The 21,457-nt window shown below is 37.3% G+C and overlaps 1 protein-coding gene and 1 long non-coding RNA gene across 3 annotated transcripts in view; both read right to left on the bottom strand.

Moving 5' to 3' along the window:
• The window catches only part of NKAIN2 (sodium/potassium transporting ATPase interacting 2), a 508,789-nt gene that overhangs the window by 40,989 nt on the left and 446,343 nt on the right, over positions 1–21,457 (bottom strand). The window lies entirely within an intron of this gene.
• Positions 742–3,408, bottom strand: LOC125689645 (uncharacterized). Its single transcript, XR_007375376.1, has 3 exons — positions 3,286–3,408; positions 2,645–2,718; positions 742–1,166 (listed from the first exon to the last, which is right to left on the bottom strand). It is a non-coding gene; the product is annotated as an uncharacterized LOC125689645 (long non-coding RNA).

Genomic DNA, 21,457 nt, shown 5'->3' with positions numbered 1-21,457 from the left:
AAAGCAAGAAAAGAGAACAAGGGAACATGTCACGTGTCACCTTGACTCTTTCATTCACTTCTTCCTTTTCTTTTAATTTTTTGTTTTTTTAAGGAGCATAATGTTTCTGACTCCTCTATTCTGCAGAATGTTGTGAAGTCATATGAAATGTGCAGAGAGACAGAATTTCAAAATAAGCATTGTACTGCTGGCAGGAGGTTGCCTGAGGCAAACACAGCTCATGTCTGCAGATCACCACCCAGCCTTGAATCCAGTCACTTGCTTTTATGAAATGATCAGGTGTAGGCACTGAAGGCTGTGAGAACACTGAGGCTGCACACCACAGGTAGGGAGTATCAGCACGTAGCCTTCATGGAACATATTAAAAGAAGTGAACTATAGAGATAGCAATGACAGGAAATTGTACAGTGACATAAATCAAAGGTCTTATGGAATAGGGCCACACTAATGAAGCAGAGGCACTGTGCTGCCTAAAGAACTGGAAACACTTTATCTTCATAAAACAGAGTACATTCATAGGACTCGGGTAATTAATGATGCAGGGAGAGGTATTCTGGCTAGGTCTATTCTGCTAAAACAGAAGAGGCCTATGGCCAATCTATGGTTTCAAGGTCAAATTGTGTAGACTGCCTATTGCCCATGTTGCTTGGGCACATCTCCAGTGCAGGAATAGTGTGAAGACTGCAACACTTCACTGAGCCTCCTATGAACCCTGTCCACTGGGTTTTACTGCTTCCAAGGCATTGATGTCTTCTCTGCTCATTTTTTTTACAGTTCAAAGTGTCTGAAATAACAAGGGCTGTGTCACAGCCCAGCAGAGTGAATCTTTCTCTTCTAGTACACTGTTGCTGTACCACAAAAAGGCTATGCCACATCATACTCATCTAATTTTTTCCTCACAGTGAAGGTAGCAAGGCAGAGAAGAGACAGTAGAAAAGATTTTCGCTTGACATTGATGTCTGCATAGAGACATTTCCTTGATTTTGTTTTTAACTCTGAAAACTGCTCCTGGACATAAAACTCAGAAATGTGTTGTGCTTCTTGAATAGGGCCTGAGGGTGTACACGAGGGTAGGAAATATCTGGGTACAACACTGGGAACCTCTGTAGGCCTGAGGCAGATAAACACGGTGCAGACTCATCCATCCTACTTTTTGGAAAAGTTCTCTGAGAAGAAAGATATGATAAAATGTTAGCACTATACCAGTTGTACACATACTATAGTATGTAGCGTGAAAATGCTTGTGGAAGTGCTGCAAAATATAAGTAATGTAATTTTTCAGCACCCCGTGCTTGAATTTCTCACTGGCCCTCTCTTATTATGAAGATAGAAGTACCCTCTGAGGATGTTCCTTTTCAGGACTTTCCTCACCTATGATTCAAAGAGTTGCCACCATACTCAAAACACATGGGTAGAATGATTATTATTCTGCAAATCCCCAAACTTAAAGCAGTGTTTACTTCCTCCAGACAACCTTGGTGAGATAAAAGGCCTACTTAATATTAGCAAAATTAATACAAATATTTACTCCTCAACTGGGATCAGTTGGACAGATGAAGAGCTGTTTCCCTTATCATTTTTTCTACTGACCATGTTTAAGGTCTGCCTTTCATCTGTAGGAGAATGCACTCTTTCTTTTAGTTTTATCTAAATTATTATTTAGTTTTATCTAGTTCTGTGAGTTGTTCATTTATTTGCATGGTGCATAAAACAGTTTGCGCTCCGTATTAACCCTACTATGTCCTCGGTTTCTTTCTTCCGGAAATTATAAAACCACTCCCTTCTGGTAACCCTCCCCCTATTTCCCACCTGCCTTTAAATTGGGGTAAAAACTGGCAAAAGTACTTGCTAGTTTTGTTCTGTTTAAAAGTTCTTCCACATATGATGTGCATCTGTGAGTGCACACATACAAGTGAGACAGAACCTGATACAAAGGGACAGGCTATACTTGTTGCTCCATTCTTCCTTTTCTTACAGATTATAATTTCTACCTACAGGAAATATATTTTCCTCTTTAGACTAACCACACTGAAAAAGATTTTATGGGAAGTACAGTCTGACAGCATTTGGTCATCACTCTTTAAAGGCTCTGATTTCACGGTACAACATTACTGAAAATTAATGTCACCTAAGGTTTATGTCCAGCTGTAGTTTAATATCTATTTAAATAAATACTAAAACACATAGTCAAAGAAAACTCAATATAGACACTTGCATCAAGAAGAATGCTTCCTGCTGTACCTTCTTAATCTTTCCTACCTCACTATAAGAGGAAGAAAAAAAAAAAGACGAGACATAAGTATTTTTTGTCACTGAAAGGGCATACTAGTAGAAATCAGAACATGCATTAACACAGGAAATTCTTGATCGACTTTGGAATTTAGATTAGCTACAGTAAAATCCACCTAGTAGAATCTGGTCTGCACATAGCATTATTTATCAATTTCTCCATCAGAATTGATGGACCTGAATTATCACTCCTAGTACATCTTAGAACCAAACAAAATAAGGAATTTGAATGATTTTTCTCTCCTCTATGTAAACCGAAGTATTTATGAGGTTACAGAGTATGTTAGGTAACTTATTACTTTTCCCTTTTCCTGTGAACTATATATACTAAATAAAGCAAGATGAAGTGGCTTACCGGTTCACTGAGTCACCCTATTCCAAACGGAATTTTGGACCACAAGCTCCAATCCTGGTTTAGAGACTGAATTTCTGTGTAATTTCAGGTAGAAATAAAATTTACCTCCCAGGAAACATTTAATTAATCAAACAGGAGGAAAAGAAACTCTTCTAAGAAGAAACTCATAGCTTAAACAAATACTTTAGCAGATAAATTAATCCATTATTTGGCCAAGCACTTTCTACACAGACCCCCAAATTTGCAGCAGCTTTTTCTCATTCAGGTTTAAGTTTCCAGCACCAATCATTACCAATATTTTTATTAGCTTGCACACCATTCCCTTGATAACATCACATAACTAAGGCCTCTGTCATCACAGTCCCTACACACTCTGCATTATCTCTGTTCTATAACCAGCATTTCCAGAAAGGAGAAACAAAAAAAACTAAGTCACTTTTCTGTTTTTTTTTTCCAGCCCCATTCTTCCCACATTCTGATGCTATTTCCTGATAAATCTTATACCCTATGGGAATATCTGCTTCATTTCTGCTCTTAAAGGCATCATATTAAGTCTATGCACTAAAATGAACATACTCAGTAAACGCTTGGCTTATTTTTAAAACACCTACGCAGCAGCCTGAACACAATTTTTCTTTCACCTTGTCTCAAGGCATCACAGGCTTTTTCCTGGCAGTCTTACACATTTGGGTTTCTTCCTCATTTTGTGCTAAGCTGTTGTTTGATAAGGTTCAGCTGGGGAAATTCATTCCTCCCAGGACCCAGTCAGGTTTTTACATCAATTAAGCTAATTGACAGAAGGTTTAACACATTTCTTAATTATGACTGCAAATCCATTCTTGGAAAAAACCCCAAAGCACAGGAGAGGAAAAAAAAAAAAAAAAGAAGGAAAAAAAAAAGAGAGAGAAACAAACCTCTTTATAGTAAAATAATGTTGGAAACATTTTTAAGGTAAAACTCTAGGAAAATGTTTACTAATGAATTTCTAACTCACTATGGCTGAAAGTGCTCTCAGTAGGAAAATCTGTGCCACATCAATATGACTACCTTAGGTATGACTGCTAAAAAACAAATAATCAGGGAGTAGGAGAGAGTAAAAGCATATGTTATGCCAGGTAACTAATAACCAACTATCAAACTAATATATATAAAGTAGTTCGATATATAGGTATCATATAAACTTTCTATTATCAGTTTTTCAGTTTCTCTGTCATTCAGCCTTTGTTTCCCTGTACTCTCTGTAATGCTGTGTTAAGGCAACAGAAAAGACAGTTCAATACTCTTTAAAATAACGTGTAGTCATGAAATATGTAAAGAAGAGAAATATCTCCCTAAGGGAGATATTTAACCTCAGTCTTTGCTAGTGTTTCTGAACACCTGGTCACTCTACTTGATAAACATGCTAGCGGTGTTGGATATTTTGAACGTCTGACAAAAACAAACAGGTTAGTGAATAAGAGCCCTTAGGGAGAAAATGTTTAAAGCAGTACAAAGGAACTATATACATAAATCCATTGGACATATTTTCCATGTAGTGTAATGTAGTGCATTAAAAATCAACACTCTATTACTTAACATTTCTCCAGTGGAGTTGGAATCAGTGTTAAAGTGCAGCAATGCTTTAAAATAAATGCAGTATGTTACAATTTTTGTGCGATGAGTGAATACCAGGGAAGAAGGCCATGACATTTTTAAGTGCATGTGGTGGGTCTCAATCCAATTGTCAAAATGCCGTTTCTCTTTCTAGCTACACTCTGACACCATGGTCTCATCTCTTTAGCATATGTTGCATGTTCTATATATTCACTGGTGACAACTTTTCCCCATGATCTCCCTTATAGATGTCATGGGAAGCACTTCTTTCCTTTCAAGCTCTTCATTTTGAATACTGAGGAAGAAGAATTTTTTTCCTTCAGAAATAAACCCCAAGTAATTTAGGGTACAATATGACTTTTCAGTTGTTCCTCATGGGTCTTCTATTTGACTGTGAGTTTACTAGTCTCGGGGAGGGAAGAAACAGGTGACGTTGTGCTTTGCTCCCTGTTAGCTGATGATGCTTTAGGGGTTGCCAGGATGGCATACAGCAAGAGAGGGACCCTGGGCTTTGCACAGACTGTGTTGGCTTTGCTGTAGACTCATTCAGTGCAACTGCATCTGCAGGAGTAACAGCTCCTCTTTTAATATCCAGTAGAAATTACTTCTCCCTGTGATTACAGGTAAACTCCTTCATGCAGAGCATGCTGAATGACAACACAGTCCTTTCACAACTCTTCCCTGTATTGGTTTCAGTCCAGATATTTGTTTTCTTATCCCTTAGCAGTTCTAAAATTTCTGTTCCTCAGCACATGTTGTCTTCAGAAGAAAGGCATTATTTTCTCCTTGACCAGGTGCATTCACTTTTGGAGACTGACAAGAAGGAAGGAAAGAGTAGCAGTTCTGTTCTTTGTGTGACTGAAAATACTTTTCTTTCTGTTTCATTTAATGCAAGGCAGCATTAGGCCAAAGAGAAGTATGGGAAGGAAGGGGCAGCGCTACAAATTGAATTATGCTTCATTCATTTTCATCTATTGGCTTGATCTTCCCTTTTCCTGTAGTGCTACTTCTATATCTTCAACTCACATAACATTATATTCAAAGAATGAGTACAGGCACAATACAAAGTCTGTCTTGATTGTGGTCTCTATTGATCCCCCATCACCCTGGTTCCTCAGGAAAGGTGAATTACGGGAGACAGAAGCCGGACAGAAACAGGTTTACTGTGATTATCCTCCATGTGCCTTTACCCCACTACTTCCCAGGTCCCAGTGCTGACTGACTTGGATATAATACTCTGAGTCTGAGAGTGATGTGTGTATATGAAAGCCACCAGTAGGAGCCAGGAGAAGGTTCCTAGTGTAGTAGTAGTGTATGGGGCCAACCTAAGAAAAAGGCAGGTTATCACTGTGCTAAACACTTCTCATGAGGTTATGTAATATTTTTGCTCTGATGAACACATACATTTCCTTCTTTGTTGTCAGGTGGGCATATATATGCATCATTGCTTCTTGGATCTGGTCCACCTCTCAAACTTGTCATCCATTTTCAAGGAACACTTGGAATTGGAACTCCAATATTTGGAAAGTGTGAGGAGTACATCTACTGTCTTGTACAACCTCAGGTTAGTCAGCTCTACCTATACTGTTTCAGATGTTTTGCTGGAAGAGGGTTAGAAAGTCTTAAAAACCTCTCCTGATTATAATTTGTTTGCCCTACTTTATCCACACCCTGCTTCTGTATTTAGCAAAGAAGCACTGTGCTTCTTGTATATAGACTGCTTTAAAATTAATGCTTCTTATTCATTTCCAAGGAAACTACAATACAAAGACACAAAGATCACAGTAGCACTTTTTGATAGAGCAAATTATCAGCTACAAAACATTATTCTTTGACAAGGTCACCACCATTAGCTCTTCATTTTCACCAGCTATGAACGAGAGCCTGCATGCTATGCTTGTAAAAATATGCACCACTGAAAGTGATTCACTGTTGTCAGCATTGCTGAAATGCACTACCCACCATCTCACTGTGATCACATCCATTGCATGCTCTCCATCAACATCCAGCAAGTGTTGATGAATGTCAATGGGTGCCATTTTTTTTTTTCCATGTGCAGGATTTAAATTCCATGTCTTTGTTTTATATAGATTTCCATGTCAGACATCATTTTGTCAGACTGACCCTGTATGGCAACAAATGTAATGATATTGATGGGAAGGTTCAATCTCTACTGGCATACCACCAACATCTTTCTCTGATGTTTTGAGTCAACACAATAAAATAGGATACATTACTTCCAGAGCAGCCCTCATATATCTTTCTCGCTGCAATTTAAACAGAAGAACTACAATAATAATTTAAAAAGTCTGAAAAGTTTATTCACTAACCTTTCCAGTGTTCACTTCTGAAACATGAATTTTCTAAGCAAGTGGGACAGGGGAGTCCTGGGTTCTAGTCCTGGTCTGAAGAAAACTGCTGTGATGGGCACTGGGTGCAATCTTGGACTCTAGTTGGGTTCAGGCTCACAACGTGTGGTTGAGACATAGCTACCTTCATGCTCACTGCAGTCTTCTTACATTCACCTTTACTAAGCACTGAAATTGTGAAGTCAGAAAAAAGCACACCAACATTCTTTATTTGCAGTGTCAGTTTTCAGCCCGTACATTTGCTCCTCAGCAATATAGCTCTCAGAAAGCATAGAATAGGCACTATGGGGTCATCAGATGGTGAAAACCATGTTTCACAGTTAGGTATCAGCTGCAGTTAACTGTAAAATCACAACTGTAAAATCAGAGGCTTAAGGTGTAGAGTCTAAATACAGATATCAAATTGCTCAATGGCAGAAAAACTGATACTTCTGAGCAAAATAAAATCATTAGATGGTAATGGAAGTCCACCAGAATAAACTCGGAATGCAGGCTCTGGCCACTCATAGGGTTAGATGTTAGTTGAGCAAAGGCAGGAAATAGTTAATCATACTGTCCAGCTAAGGGCATCTAACCTACATGCTGAATCACATCAGAACCTTTTCTACAATGTCTCTACAGGCATTTTACATTCCGGATGTAACACCTTTTGGAAGCTTAATAGAAAACATTACGATCTATGCTTTGAATGGATCAAGTTTATAAGCTGCTCTAAGATTAAAGGCACAGCAAGAGACTGACTGTCCATCTGAGTGTCTCTATGACTGTGCTCCAATGTCACTTCTGTAACCTAGCAGAAAGATCAGTGACAATTCAGCTTTATGTTATGTTTATTATTTCTGTGTAATGGTTTTTTAGTGCTAAAATGATCTTATGAGCTTTCATCAATGGATGGTGTCATTGTTCCAGTAAAAATAGCAAAAATTTCTAGCTATGTTAGAAAGATTAGTGGAGCATAGCAACATTTTCATTCTTATGGTTTGTGTGTGAAGTCCAATGAATTTGTTTTAGTTAATTATTTTCTAAGAATATTTTATATTATTTTTCAAAGTCAGTCCTTTGATTTTAGCAATAAATGAAATTATGAACAAAAAAAAATCTTTTCCTTTCCTTTCTCTTGGCTTTGAAAATTCATGCAGTGCTGAATGTGCTGCATCAAACTTAATCTTGAGCTATTCTCTTAAATTGTCTTTCTGTAGACTGTGAGAATCTCAGGACAAACCTCTGACTTTGTTTTATTGAAAGTTCTACAGCACATTGCAGCTACTTACAAATACTGGTAATTGTTAATGTATCTGAAAATAAAGCAATATTTGTATACTTGTGTTGGATTTGGCAAAATTACTATTCAAGGTCTAATAAAAAAGTTCATTCAAAACTGTTTTTCAGCACAGTTGAATTTGCAACTGACATTTCTTATCCAGGCAGACATAATTTGTCTGCAAACAACAATAATATTCTTCATTCACACACTTTCATATCAGAGTGATATGAAGATCTTAGTGCTTTTTCACCCCTTCATTTTTTATTTCAATTTCCAATCATATATATCTTTTTCTTTCAAATAGTCCTTATTTTTTTCAATTACATCAATAGTTACCCAGTGACTATGACCTTTTACTGTTTTCACTTAATTCCTGATAAGCAGATAAAGATGAAAATGTTGAAAAACTGAGTATGAAGACACAAATTCATAATGGAGGAGCTGAAAATGTTAAGATGTGTAACAGGTAGTGATATTCTACAGTTTTCTCTATGGTAATGAATTAAGCTTAAGTATCACTTTGAACGTAAGATTTTAGGAAGGCATTCTATGCTTTTCTGTCCCTGCTATATGGAATGTCTTTACCTAATTTCCACCATTATAAAACAGCTATCACTAGTGTAAGTGTTAATATGATTACATGATTTGCTTCTTTGTTCAACAGCTGCTTATGATCTGTTACCACAGACTAAAATTTCCACTCTAAAGTTCTACTGAGAAAGGGTTGTGAGCGTCTTTAGACCTTTTGCATGGAGTGATAAAAATAATAATTTATCAGCATCATTCATATTCATTTCTCTTTGAGACTTTCTAACACACTGAAAAAAGAGGAAAGAAATCTGGCAGTGATTTTTCTCAGTGTTGTATTAGCAACCTGTAAACAAAAACTTGTGTTAGGTACTACAACTAACAGCCTACTAGAAAAAGTGAGAAAATAAATACTTTGTGCTGTGCCAAGCACCATATCTGAAAGCAAAAGGACTATGACATAGTCAGTGATGCCAATCAAACTTGAATGCAATTATTTTTCAGTTTGCAGGTGATGTTATTTGTGAATTAATGAAAACCAAATGCAAATTCAAAAAGACAGGAATAATTAATAGTGTCTCACAAAACTGTTGGACTTTTACTGTAAATGAAGTATTAATCTCAGAAAAAAATCTTCGGAAACTACATACAGTCCAAATTAAGCCATGAAGCTAGATGTGGGACCAGGTAAATATTCCTTGTGTTTTTCAGTCATCACAAGAGAAGTCTCTATGCACACTCAAGGAAAATTTGAGTAGAAAAATTCGAATTTTTTTGTGACTTACGCTAGAGGCCAATTATCTGGGAACATGTGCAATTGAAGTACATACTGATTCTATCTTATAGTCTAGAAAATGAAAAATACAGATGTTCCAGGGGGATACTTTGCTCAAAGATCAAAAGAACTACTTCTTTAACCCCAGTCCAGCTACAGAAGTAAAGGGAAATGCAATATTTTATGTTCATGTGTTTCTAAAAATTCTTTCTTATACAAGAATAACTGAATGTGAGCCAGCAGTGTGCCCAGGTGGCCAAGAGGGCCAACGGCATCCTATCCTGCATTAGAAATAGTGTGGCCAGCAGGAGCAGGGAAATAATCATCCCCCTATACTCAGCACTGGTGAGGCCACACCTTGAGAACTGCATTCAGTTTTGGGTTCCTCACTACAAGAAAGACATTGAGGCCCAGGAGCGTGTCCAGAGAAGGGCAACGAAACTGGTGAGGGGTCTGGAGCATGAGTTTTATGAGTCTTATGAGGAGCTGGGATTGTTTAGTCTGGAGAAGAGGAGGCTCAGAGGAGACCTCATTGCACTCTACAACTTATTGAAGGGAAGTTGTGAGGAGGGGTTTGGCCTCTTCTCCCAGGCAACAAACAGGACCCAAGGAAATGGACGCAAGTTGTACCAGAGGAGGTTTAGGTTAGACATAAGAAAGAATTTTTTCTCTCAGAAAGTGGTCAGGCACTGGAATGGCTGCCCAGGAAGGTGGTGGAGTCACTGTCCCTGGCAGAGTTCAAGAGGTGTCTGGATGAGGAGCTACGAGATATGGTTTCATGCTTGTGGTAGCAGTGGTAATGGGAGGGTGGTTGGACTAGACAATCTTGAAGGTCATTTCCAACCTTGTGATTCTAAGATTTCAGCTTTCTACATAGAAAGCTAAGAGTAATTGTAAGTAAAATCTCTCTTTTTTTTGGAGATGAGGAGGAATTGAAGAACCTCCAGAAGATGGCTCTTAAAGAATTTCCAGATAATTTAGGTTTTTTTCTGTGTTGGAAGGTAACAAACCCTATAAGGACACATAAAAGTTTCCCTGTATTTTTTTTTGTGTTGTGCGTGAAATGAGAGCAATTAACAATGCTTTACTAGCAACTGGAACAGGAACATAACCATATTTGTCTTTAACATTACTGAAAGTTGGTGTATTTACAGAGCCTGTTAGCAACCATTTCTTTCTTTGAAATGAGAGCAGACTTTGACAATGGTCAATTTACCATATTATTTATCTGTAATTCAAAATACAGTCCTCCTAAAAAAGTCTAACGTTCTGAGACTAAACTTCCCAGGTTTCGATAATCATTTTTTATCTAGGGTGCAAAAAGCAGTCTCTCCATCCTGCTTTGCCAATGGTCCTGGTTTATTGGCACAGTGAAAAGAGTCTCTATAGTCTCTATAGACTTTGATGTTTTAAATATACTGCTATCCATTAGCTGCAAGTCATGCAGTTGGATATGCAGGTAACAACAATCTATACCAATCCTCCTACTAGCTGTGGAGTCCTTTGCAGTCATAAGATTTTTTTTTTTTAGGATTCTTTGCTTTGCCTTCCTAACTTAAAGAAAAGCAATAACTGACAAGGATGGCAGCTGTTTTCTAGTCTTGCAGATGTCTTTCAGAGTAGGTGCAATCCAGGAAGAACCCCTTATACTACTGTATGTGACAAGTCATAATATTCTAGTTCGCTCTGTGGATAATTAATCAACAGTGGAAAGACAAAAGCAAGGGAGAAAAATCAAAGCAGGATTTCTTTTAAAAGCTGAATAAAACCTTATAAACATTGCCAGCTCATACTTTGCCACCATGTGGTACATGTCTCATTAAACAGGAAAAACAGAAATGACATGCATTAAAATACCTCTGGCAAATTGAAAGTAGCATCACACAGAAATCACACCAGTGAATTCAGATTTTAAAAGAAAAAGCAAATTGGCTCATTTGACACTTGCAATTTTGTGTATATCTCATCAGTACAAAAAAGGAATGGTGAACAAGATCAAGAATGCAAGTAAATATGACATTATTGGAGCTTTGCATTTATGGTCTATTATAGCGCTCCCAGAATCCCCTGGTGAATTCACATTCTTGTAATTCAAATTATTTACCTATCATTTAAGACTTTCTGTAATTTGTACTGCCATGTGCTGTTGCCTATTATGCCACTATGATACCACAGGGATTTGATCAGTGGCTGAGATACTTCAACTCAATTAAGTATACTTGACAAACTGTGCGACATTCAAAGTTTCACAGAATTATTTTTAGCAGTGACAAGATGACACATCATTGTCTCTTGACTGCTAACCTATATTGGATGAAATTGGCTGATAGAGAAGGCTATCTTGGCTGATACGTGTACATAACAGTAACTGAGAATGCATCATGCTATTAAGCTCCAACACTTGCTTTACTGCTGTTATAAATGTTAGCTCCAAAGTAAGATAAAAAATTTTCACAGCGTGGCTCCTACTCACACTTCTTTGGAAGTTAAGGCCCATCTTTCTAGCAGTGTAGATACTGTGAAATTTGTGCAGAGCTGAGAATCTGAGTTTCTTCTCAAAAGATCTCATCAAGCTGGTTATAGTGGCCATTTAAGCAGGAATTGAGGTCTATCTATCTTGTAGTCCTTAAAAATACAAATTTGCATTACTTTTACAGAGATTTCATTTAGCTGTTTGGTGTACAACACATTTTGCAAGACTGCTATTTATTTTGTAACTCATATTTCAGATCTGGTTCAGTGGACAAGACCAGTTTTATGGCCTTTCACCTTATACTCGTATTTGCAATGACATGCTTATGAGTGTCTGAGTGTTCTATTATTCAAAAAAACAAACCAGGTTTGTTTTTTGAATAATATTTTCTACATATTTTCTAAGTAGAAGAGCTTTAAAAAGGAGTGGTCAATAAAGCCTCACAAACACTTACTATGGAGGTAAATCTTCTAAACAACAATTTAGCTGTGATGAGCACAATTATCTTTACCATGAACTTTATCAGTTCAACCATTAACTCTTGGATGGTCAGCAATGGCACTAAGAATGGTAATAAGACAAAGCTTGTAAATCAATGTCTAGTGGAAGCAAATATAAGAGAAGATTACGTATAAGAATAATCTATATCTTTTATGACTCTCCATGATATTTGGGTTACTGCCTTTTTTAAAGTTTGTATTTTCAGATGTCTTTCCTACAATCATCTCTGTATTTGTTAATGGTAGAAATGAATATCTTCATTTAATTTTCAAGAATGTCTAACTTTCTTCACATGTGATCACATAAATACTATATTTTAACAATTCTTTTACTCTCAACTCTCTTTGTTCTTGCCTTTTTCATCTTTTCATTCTCCAGAGGAAAACAGGATAGCAGCAGCATTTTGAAAAGGAAACACATTTGAAATGTCCCTCCATGGAATTTACTAATACCTACACAGATACAATGTTGATAGCTGTTCCATCCACAGTCTGACATTATTTCCAAGTGGAAATTTGGTTGGAGCTGATAGTCATAAAACTGGTTTGTTTCAATACATTTGCCAGTCTGTAAGAGAGGGTGTGGCCAAATGTAAGAACAGCCTGAGATGTGCAACATGAGTTCTCCTAAGAAAACCAATCTGCATAACAAAAAATGAATGAAGCTCTCATCCTCAAAGTCGTAGTGTTACCTTAGCCATGGGGTGTTCTCTGCTTCCATCCTATCCCATGTAAAAATGTTTGTTGTTATTCAGAAGACCATTTCCAACCCATTTATAACATTTGTCTGTCTAACTCACTGCCTTGACATAACTGACAGTGGGTGCACTGAGACTAAAACAGAAGGGATGCAGTCTGGACTGCTGACTGATGGTGTGAGCCTATAGTGCAGTAAGTGGTACCAGTGCAATGTGAAAGTCTGACACAAGAGACTTATGCTATTTCAAAGCTACAAATTAAAACAAATTGAGTTCACATGCTGTAGCAAAGCAAATCAAAACCCTTAACATTTGTATTAATTGCTGAAAGCAGATAGTGTCTGGGAATCAGAAGAGAAGGGTGAAAATGCAATAAATCTTCAAACTCAATTTTGGAAATTACGCTGGGTTTTGGAACTTAGAGTCTAGTAGGACTCCTTTTTAGAAGTACAGTTCTATCAGGAAAAGAATCAGTCTGAGAAGTATATTCTACATTTTTGTTAATTTTTCTTTGGCTTTTAGCCAAATGTTGCTAATTGAAACTCTAAGTACCATTTCACTTACTTTGATACCCACAGAGAATTAAATTGTTTTTTATTACAACTTGCGTTCTTAGACCTTTTTCATCTTTCTATTTAAAACTAAAATTATATTTCTAGGATCTTTGCTGAAAATTCTATGCTGCAACTGAAAATATGCTAGGAAAATAAAACTAAATCATTTACTAGTCAGCCTCCTTCTGTTGTGGGCTACACACAAACAATAGGAACATTAGTTATTATGAAAGATTTTAAAACAGCTGCTATATAAAAAAAGTGAATTTCAATGCATTTTCCCCCCCATTTTAATTATTTAATGGAATGAAAGAGGAACAAAAGATCAAGGTATTCTTCCTTAAGTCTAAAACTGTATACTGTATTTAGGATAAAAATATACAGCTACATTCAAATTAAATGGACAGTGATTTGGAACTGCTGTGGGGCATTTTCAAATTAGTGAAGTGTCAAAATGTGGTGATGCACCACTTTGCTCCACTGATTTTGTTTTCTCCTGGAAAAACAGCCACATCATTCCTGATTTCATGGCAGTGCTGAACTAGGTGAGGTAGTTGATGAATGTAACTGCATACACCATGGAGTGAGGCTTGGCCAGCACTTGTTTAGCAGTTCAATTGCTGTTGTTGCATCCCAGTATTAGAAGTGTATCAAAGACCTGAAAGACATTAATGTTCAGAGAGGTGGGTAATGTACAGCTCCAAAGCTGATGAAAGATGAATGGTTTCTCACATAAATAAAAACAGATCAGCTTCTCTTCTCTGCTTCCTGTAGAGGGTAAAGACACTGAAAGGAACAGAAGGGCCCAATCTAGAAATGCTTGGCTTTGTGGCTGGTACCACTGCCAAAACTTTGGGTATTTTGACAACAGAATGGCTTGTATTTCTTGCAAGTCTTGCAATCACCAGATGACTTTCACTGCTCTCAAAGGGTGAACAGGGTCGTTGTGGAAGACCTAAGAGAAATCACTGGCAGGGCTTTAAACCAGATTTGAAGGGAGAGAGGGCTAATAGCCTCCTAATGATAAGGTGTGGAATGAGAAAGTTTAGAGTAATGGTGTTATCGGGAGACTTCGACCTGCTGCACTAAGATGTGCTGGCAACAGTGCAGCACACTTGAAATCTTACAACAATGAGCCAGGGACCATGAGGCAGTAGGAGAACACAACAGAGAAACTCAAGGGAAATACTTCAAAGGAATTAAGGAGTTATTCTCCAAGAAGGTGACAAGGCTGGCTCTTCATCGGAAGTGCCCCTGTACCAACACATACAGCTTAGGAAACAGAAGAAGCTGGAAGCCACTGTGCTACTGGAAACTGAAACCGTCACTGAAACCTGGTGGGATGATTCCTACAACAGTAGTGTGGATATCAACAGCTACAAGTTGTTCAGAAGGGACAGGCCAGGAAGGAGAGGAGGAGACACTGCCCTGTACATCAAGAAAGGAACAGAATGTGAAGAGCTCTCCCTGAAGAAAGGCCACAGGGAAGTAAAAGAGAGTTAGAGACTGAGGTGAAAAAAGGAGTCTTGTGATTGGTGTCTACTGCAAGCTGCCTAATCAAGTGGAACCTATTGTAGAAGCCTTCTTCCTCCAGTGTCAAGCATTCTTCCAGGAGGCGTCATGACTGCAGGCTCTCATCCTGCTGGCAGATTTCAACCACTTGACAACTGCTGGAAAAGTAGCATGGCAAGCTATAGACAATTCAGGAGGCTTTTGGAATGTATGGAGGATAAATTCTTGAGTCAGGAGACTCAGTGAGCCCCACCAGAGAGGAATACAATACTGGATCTGTTACTCAGCAGCGCTAGTGAACTGATAATGACAAGGCAATTGGAAGCTGCCTGGGCTGCAGAATCATACAGTGGTGGAGTTCACACTCTTGAGGGATTTGGGACAGACATACAGTAACAATCAAGATGCTAAATTTTAGGAAAGCCAACATCTAGTTCTTCTGAGAATTAGTCAACAAAACCCACTGGATAACTGTCCTCAAAGACAAGGGGGAGGAGCAGAGCTGGTGGATCTTTAAGGAAGCTTTCCTTAGTGCATAAGAGCTCTCAATTCCCAGGTGTAGGAGCCAAGACAAGAGATGGCATAGCTGAACCTGGACATAGTGGCAAAACCGGAGAGAAGGAAGGACATGAACAGGCAGTGGAAGCAGGGACAGGTATACTGGGAAAAGTACAGGAATGCTGCTAAGCTGTGTGTAGCCACAAACAGTGGAGCCACACAACCTACATATCATTAGCTGGATTGGATTGGGCTGCATAGGAAATGTGAGCGCTAACAAAGATGTTCAAAGAGTTATTAATAATTACACCATGTAGCTACAAAATGTCATTTGCAGGACTTCTGGTGTTGCTTAAAGTTATATATTTTACTCTCAACAAGCAATACCTCTATTGAGAGGAAGGGAAAAAGATGTTGTTGCTTTTATTGGTTCGTTTGCTCAATGTTTTTGACCACATGCCAACAAAATAAGGAAAAGAGGAATATTATTAAAATGGAAGCACATATCTTCACTGAAAATCAATACAGTTGCACAAGCAAAGATTTCTAACAGAGGTGCAAGGTATATTGATAAAATCAATTTTCTGCTGCTATAGCTTGTGCCAGTTTCATGAACAGATTTTCATTTTGAAAATGTAACTGCATGAACACTCATGGTTTTGCTGGTAAAGTTATACTGCCAGCGGTAGGAAAAAACTGTTTCAAGAGACATTCATAATAGCATTGCATGAGTTTTCAAGGCTGTTTTCCATTTATATTTCCATGATGAAGCAATGATTTCTTTACTTCTATTCCAGACACACACATCCTCACAAACGTTACATATACATACATATTGTTTGCCAGACTTCTGAAATAATGTCTGACACAAATCCATTGAAATCTGACACAAGCAACAATTCAAACATATCAGGGCTTAAAACAAGTCAGCTTTCTGATATATTGATTAACTCTGATAGAAGACGTGTTGACTCAGCCTAATTTACTTGAGTTACTTTCTGATAGCCTACTTTGAGTGGCTTTTTTAGTTTTAGTGAGAGGGAGTGGAGAAAAAAAAGGATTGACTGTGTGACAGAACTCTTGAACAGAGATGCTGACTTGTCAAATGCTAAATCAGGTCAAATGTCCCCAGTTAGCCCATGGCATTCTGGCAAAAATGAGAAGGTTTGGTATTTCCACTGAGCTGATGTTGGGATTTTTCTTTCTTGTCTCTTATCTAAGAGGGCATTTGACATGTGGTTCTGGTGCTGCTCAATTAGACATTTCTCTTCCACTTCATTTTGCATATTTCATTTATTTGTCATTTCCCATTTTTAACTGGAATTATATTTTATTCGTTTTCTATGTGGCCTTCTGTCATCAATTTTTATAAGAGAATTGAAAAAGCCTACTCTATTATTTGTGATGAGAGAAAGTTTAATCAGTACAGAACCTGGCTGAGAATAAGATTTAAGAGTTTCCCATTTTAAATGAACTGATTGTTCACCAATATAGTTTTTCCCAAGCACTGAAAATGTGTTTAAAACTATGCCATTTCATTAACTTGTATGGTCTGAGAGTAGCTGGCAAATTCAATTATGGATTCAAATTATGTTACTAAATTGGTCTAATTTTTAAAAATGATGAATGAAGTGTATTAAAAGAAATTGATAATAGAAGTGTAAAGAGGAATAGGAAAGGACTCTATTAATTAAAACTCAATGAAAATATTCATATATTTCTTTGTTACATGAACGGGAGCATAGCTAAAAATACATTAGTGTGCATCAAAAATTCAGCTTCACTTACTGTTTATATTGTACCAGATCTATTTTCCTGCATATCTGAGATTTATTTACATACATATTCCTATTGGCATATTATGCTAGGAACCTGCTCCTAATATTTCAGCAAGAGGTAACTGTATTAACCGTGTTTTCAGATGCATTTCTTGGAAAATGGAAAGCTACTTAAGAATGTATTGCCAATCTGCACAACATGTAATTATGTCTTGCTGTAATAATGTCGTCTTCTTTTGTGTAGGTCAAAGACCAAGATGGGGACTGGATCCCCAGGAACAGCTGTGCAAGGTACAATGATAATGTTACTTTCCAAGAATACCCTAACAGTCAGTGAGAATAAGAAGTACTGAGCTGCAAATGCTGTACCAACAGACGAGTTCTTGTAGGCACCTGTATCACCACTGCCACAGCCCAGGGCTGGGAGACAGCAAATGACTTAAAACTGCAGTCATAGCATTCATACACAGTTCTTATTCTTGTGCTGTGAATGTTCATTTGGGCTCAGCTTGTATTCAGATTCCTACACCCTGTAGTGGTCAAGTTTTTATTGCCATCCTTGTATCCAATAATAGGAAGCACCTGATCCAAGACAGCTGTTTGAAATAAGCACTGGTTCTGATGTGGATTTTCACTCATGCCTTCCTTGGATATGCGATCTCAATCTCTCCCGATAGGTCCTTTCTTGAATATCAAGGAGATCATATGTTGCCTTGCACACAAACCATGGCCCAAACACTTATATGCATTTTGTGTACATCTCTGCTTCAAGCAGAATGAAAATCTGAGAGCTGAACAGCCCTCTGGAGATATACAGGAATTTATCTTTCTCCAAAAGCTACAAATGGAATCATAGGGGTTGGAAAGGACCTCTGGATATCATCTACACCAATCACTTTTATTCAGAAGACTAGATCAGGACCTACGCATTACCACTTTTCATCTAGCCTTCTTTGTTTTCTGCAAAAACAAAAACCTTATTCTCATCATTTGCTGAAAGCTTGTATGCTTTCCTGTAGCTAGTGAAGAAAAGTACCTGCTCATATTCCTATGAAGTACAGAGTTGACTCCTCTGGGACAGCTCTTTTCTGACAGACACAACATGTGGCTTCTGCAAGCACTCAATTATGTTCTCAAGACATGAGATTAGAATTTCAGAGGCTGTCAGAACTGTTTAAGTATTTTTGGAACACAATTTCTTTTTAGTTTTACAGTATTTATAAGAAACTTAAATGACAACACAGGTGAAGGAGATGATATGATTTTAGTGGTGGGCCTTTTACACAGCAGAGGCTTGAGATTAAGTTAGGAGCATGAATTAAAAAAATTAAAGCAAATTGTTCTTGTCAAAAACAAGTAAAGACAGCTTGTACTGTACCGGCTTTTCTAGCCAAATATTTCACAACTCCTAATAACACCTTTGACTGATAAGACTGTCACATAAGAAACAGGACGGTTGGTAGCCTGTGAAAGGATGTTGCATCCTGTCAAAAGAGTCCTTGATTCTCACAGTTTAAAAGGAGCTTTTCCCATAGTCATTCAGGCATCCTTGCTTCCTGCTTCAGAGACTCCGTCTCTTGGAGATAACCTGTCACGTCCCATATGTTTTTCTGTGAAGTTATCAGGCCCCCATGAGAGGGTCCTCCTTTCCCATCTTCTCTTTGATGCTGGAAAACCAAAGGGGAATAACCTCTGCAATCTGCCAGAAATTGTTTTTCTGAAATCAAGGACTCTGCTTCAAGGAGCTGCAATCTACCATACTTAGAGGAAAATTACTTTACTAAGTACAGTGCTTTCTTCACCTGGCTACTTCACTTCGCCATGTTTGCCCATGCTTCTCCTCACAGAATGGCCTGTGGGAGTTTAAGCTTAAATATTTTATTAAAAAGCAAAATCTGGAGCACTTCTTCCTACAGGATGCATTGTGAAGGAAAGGAATTAATGACTAAGTAATTTTCAGAGACTTCTTGCCATTACAACAACAGCAAAACTTTGCCAGAACATTAAGCAAGCTATGGTTGTTATTATATTTTTCAGTATCTTGAAAATAACTAGCAGATCTCCTAGTTGATTTAGCAGATTCATTAATCATTTGAAACATTCTTTTAAATTCATTTATCTGACAAATACTGTGCCCTCACTATTGCTTTACAGAGGGCAGTAATTTTGTACCAGACAGATAAACAGACAAAGTGGCATCCTTTGCATAAAAGGACTTAGTACCTAAAGAATATGAGATATATATGCAGCAAAGATTACATAGGGAAAATGCTAAGAAAAAGGATTTGTCACAAGAAGAAGACAACAAAGAGTTTCAAAAAGGATTTTAGAACAAAGAAAAGTTGCTGATTGGTAGGAATTATTGGAAAACAAACTGGGAGTCACAGAACTAGGGAGAAAATAAAGGTGATCAGAGGCAGAGTGATTTCCATAAATTCAAGAGTATGAAAAGCTTCAAGGAAGATCAGAAGGCTTGAAGATGATTCAACAAATATAAAAAAATTTCTTTAATATGCTACAACAAAGGAACATTTTGTAAGGATATTAAACACTAAATCATGACTGGATGTCCACATCAAGTTGTAGTTGACCTCAAAAACGTCCAAGTAGAATGAAGGATGTTATCATGTCCTCTTTCTGTCTGAGTAGTAGGAACTTTAAGTGAAACACACTACAAAATTTTAGAACAGAAGTACTGAAGGATACTTACTGGTATAAGATTATGTCAGCTTCTGTCAAAAATCTCTAATGCTTAACATCTATTTGTACTTCAAGCCCCAAATACTCTTGCACTATTGAAATTCTCTAATGTCTCCATGGAAACTTGATAGTTCCCAGAGGTGGAAGGAAGATTTCAGTGCTGCTGACAGTATTTTTACTCATGTTGTTTGGGCAAAAGAGGTATTTCTTTGCCTATGCTGAATGTAAGATTTTGAAATTTTTTACATCAAAATTATGCAAAACTTTACCAAAAAGTATACTCCTAAGTTAGAAAATTTTACTAAAAAGCAAAACAAACTCTGAAACATTAGGATAATTAGTATACAGGTATTCAAAGATATCAACAGACAACATTTGGAAAAGCAATTACTACAGGAAAAATGTGAGTCTGTAAATGTAGCACATATTGCTTTTCTCTGCTTTTTATGTAATCGGTATCATTAAGCTATATAATGACACCAATTATTTAAAAATTAAGCACACAATACTGCATACTTTGTATTTATTATATTCAGATGGAGTTGCTATCTGCAGCACTTCAGGGCCAGACATCCTTTAATAAATTCTACATGTGCCTTTAGTATTTTCTCTAGGGTTGTATTTTTTTAATGCTTAGTCTTTTAGTGGGGAATCTCAGACATAAAAAATTTAAAAGGTCAATTTTATGATGAAACACGTGAGCCTGGATATTCTAAATGGTACCCTAGACTGTAGAAGCTAATTGCTTTTCAACAGAAGAACTCTCTTAAGTGCTCACAATGGAAACAGATTCATATGAAAAGCAGGATGCATCTCCTCTACTTTCAGGCCTGCTGGGACTTGTTGAAATGAGTGACGCTGTAAAAAATGGAAATTACCTGGAGCCTGTTAATATTATAATCAAGTGAAAATAGTATTTCTACTATCTTAATCCATCTGTCTGTATGCATCTCCACTTCCAATCACTTGCTTAGTCACAGTTTTTTTATTATGGAGCTGCAGTTGAAATAATGTAGCTCTATGAGCATTCCAATTCTTGGAACTATCAGGTACATTCCCATGGTAGTCTGTTTATTTCTGTAGCTTTCTTACAGTATTTATTATGAGGAAAAAGAGCAAACAAAAGCCGTATACGTCACAAAGCATAGCCAGAGTTCCTTTGTGCATGGAGGTCAACTGAATGACGTCCAAGTTTACATTAACAGACTGCAATTTTTGCAGTTGCCATTCATGATAAATAAGGGTACAAAAAAATGAAACAGAGATACTGCATTATGGCAACTCATGTAAAGCTTGCTAATATTTAATAGATGATATCTCACGTAAGTAGAATGAGAATGCAAACAGGCTATGTTAAACGTGTAAAAATCTGTATTATATTATGGCAGTTCTACAATCTGTTGCTATGTGATATTTACTTATTTTCTGATTTCACTTTAAATGACATTTGATAAATGATCAAAGTAAGAGTCAACAGTTTACCCAGTGAAATCAAATAAAAATGGTATCAACAATCATGCAGTAACAACTGAAACTAACAACACCAGCAGTAGTTTTTAATGTAGAATAAG

The sequence above is a fragment of the Lagopus muta genome, chromosome 2 (genome assembly GCF_023343835.1).
Source record: "Lagopus muta isolate bLagMut1 chromosome 2, bLagMut1 primary, whole genome shotgun sequence".
In the NCBI taxonomy this organism is placed as follows: domain Eukaryota; kingdom Metazoa; phylum Chordata; class Aves; order Galliformes; family Phasianidae; genus Lagopus; species Lagopus muta.
The sequence above is the reverse complement of the archived record's forward strand: the minus strand, read 5'-3'. Positions and strand labels throughout refer to the sequence as shown.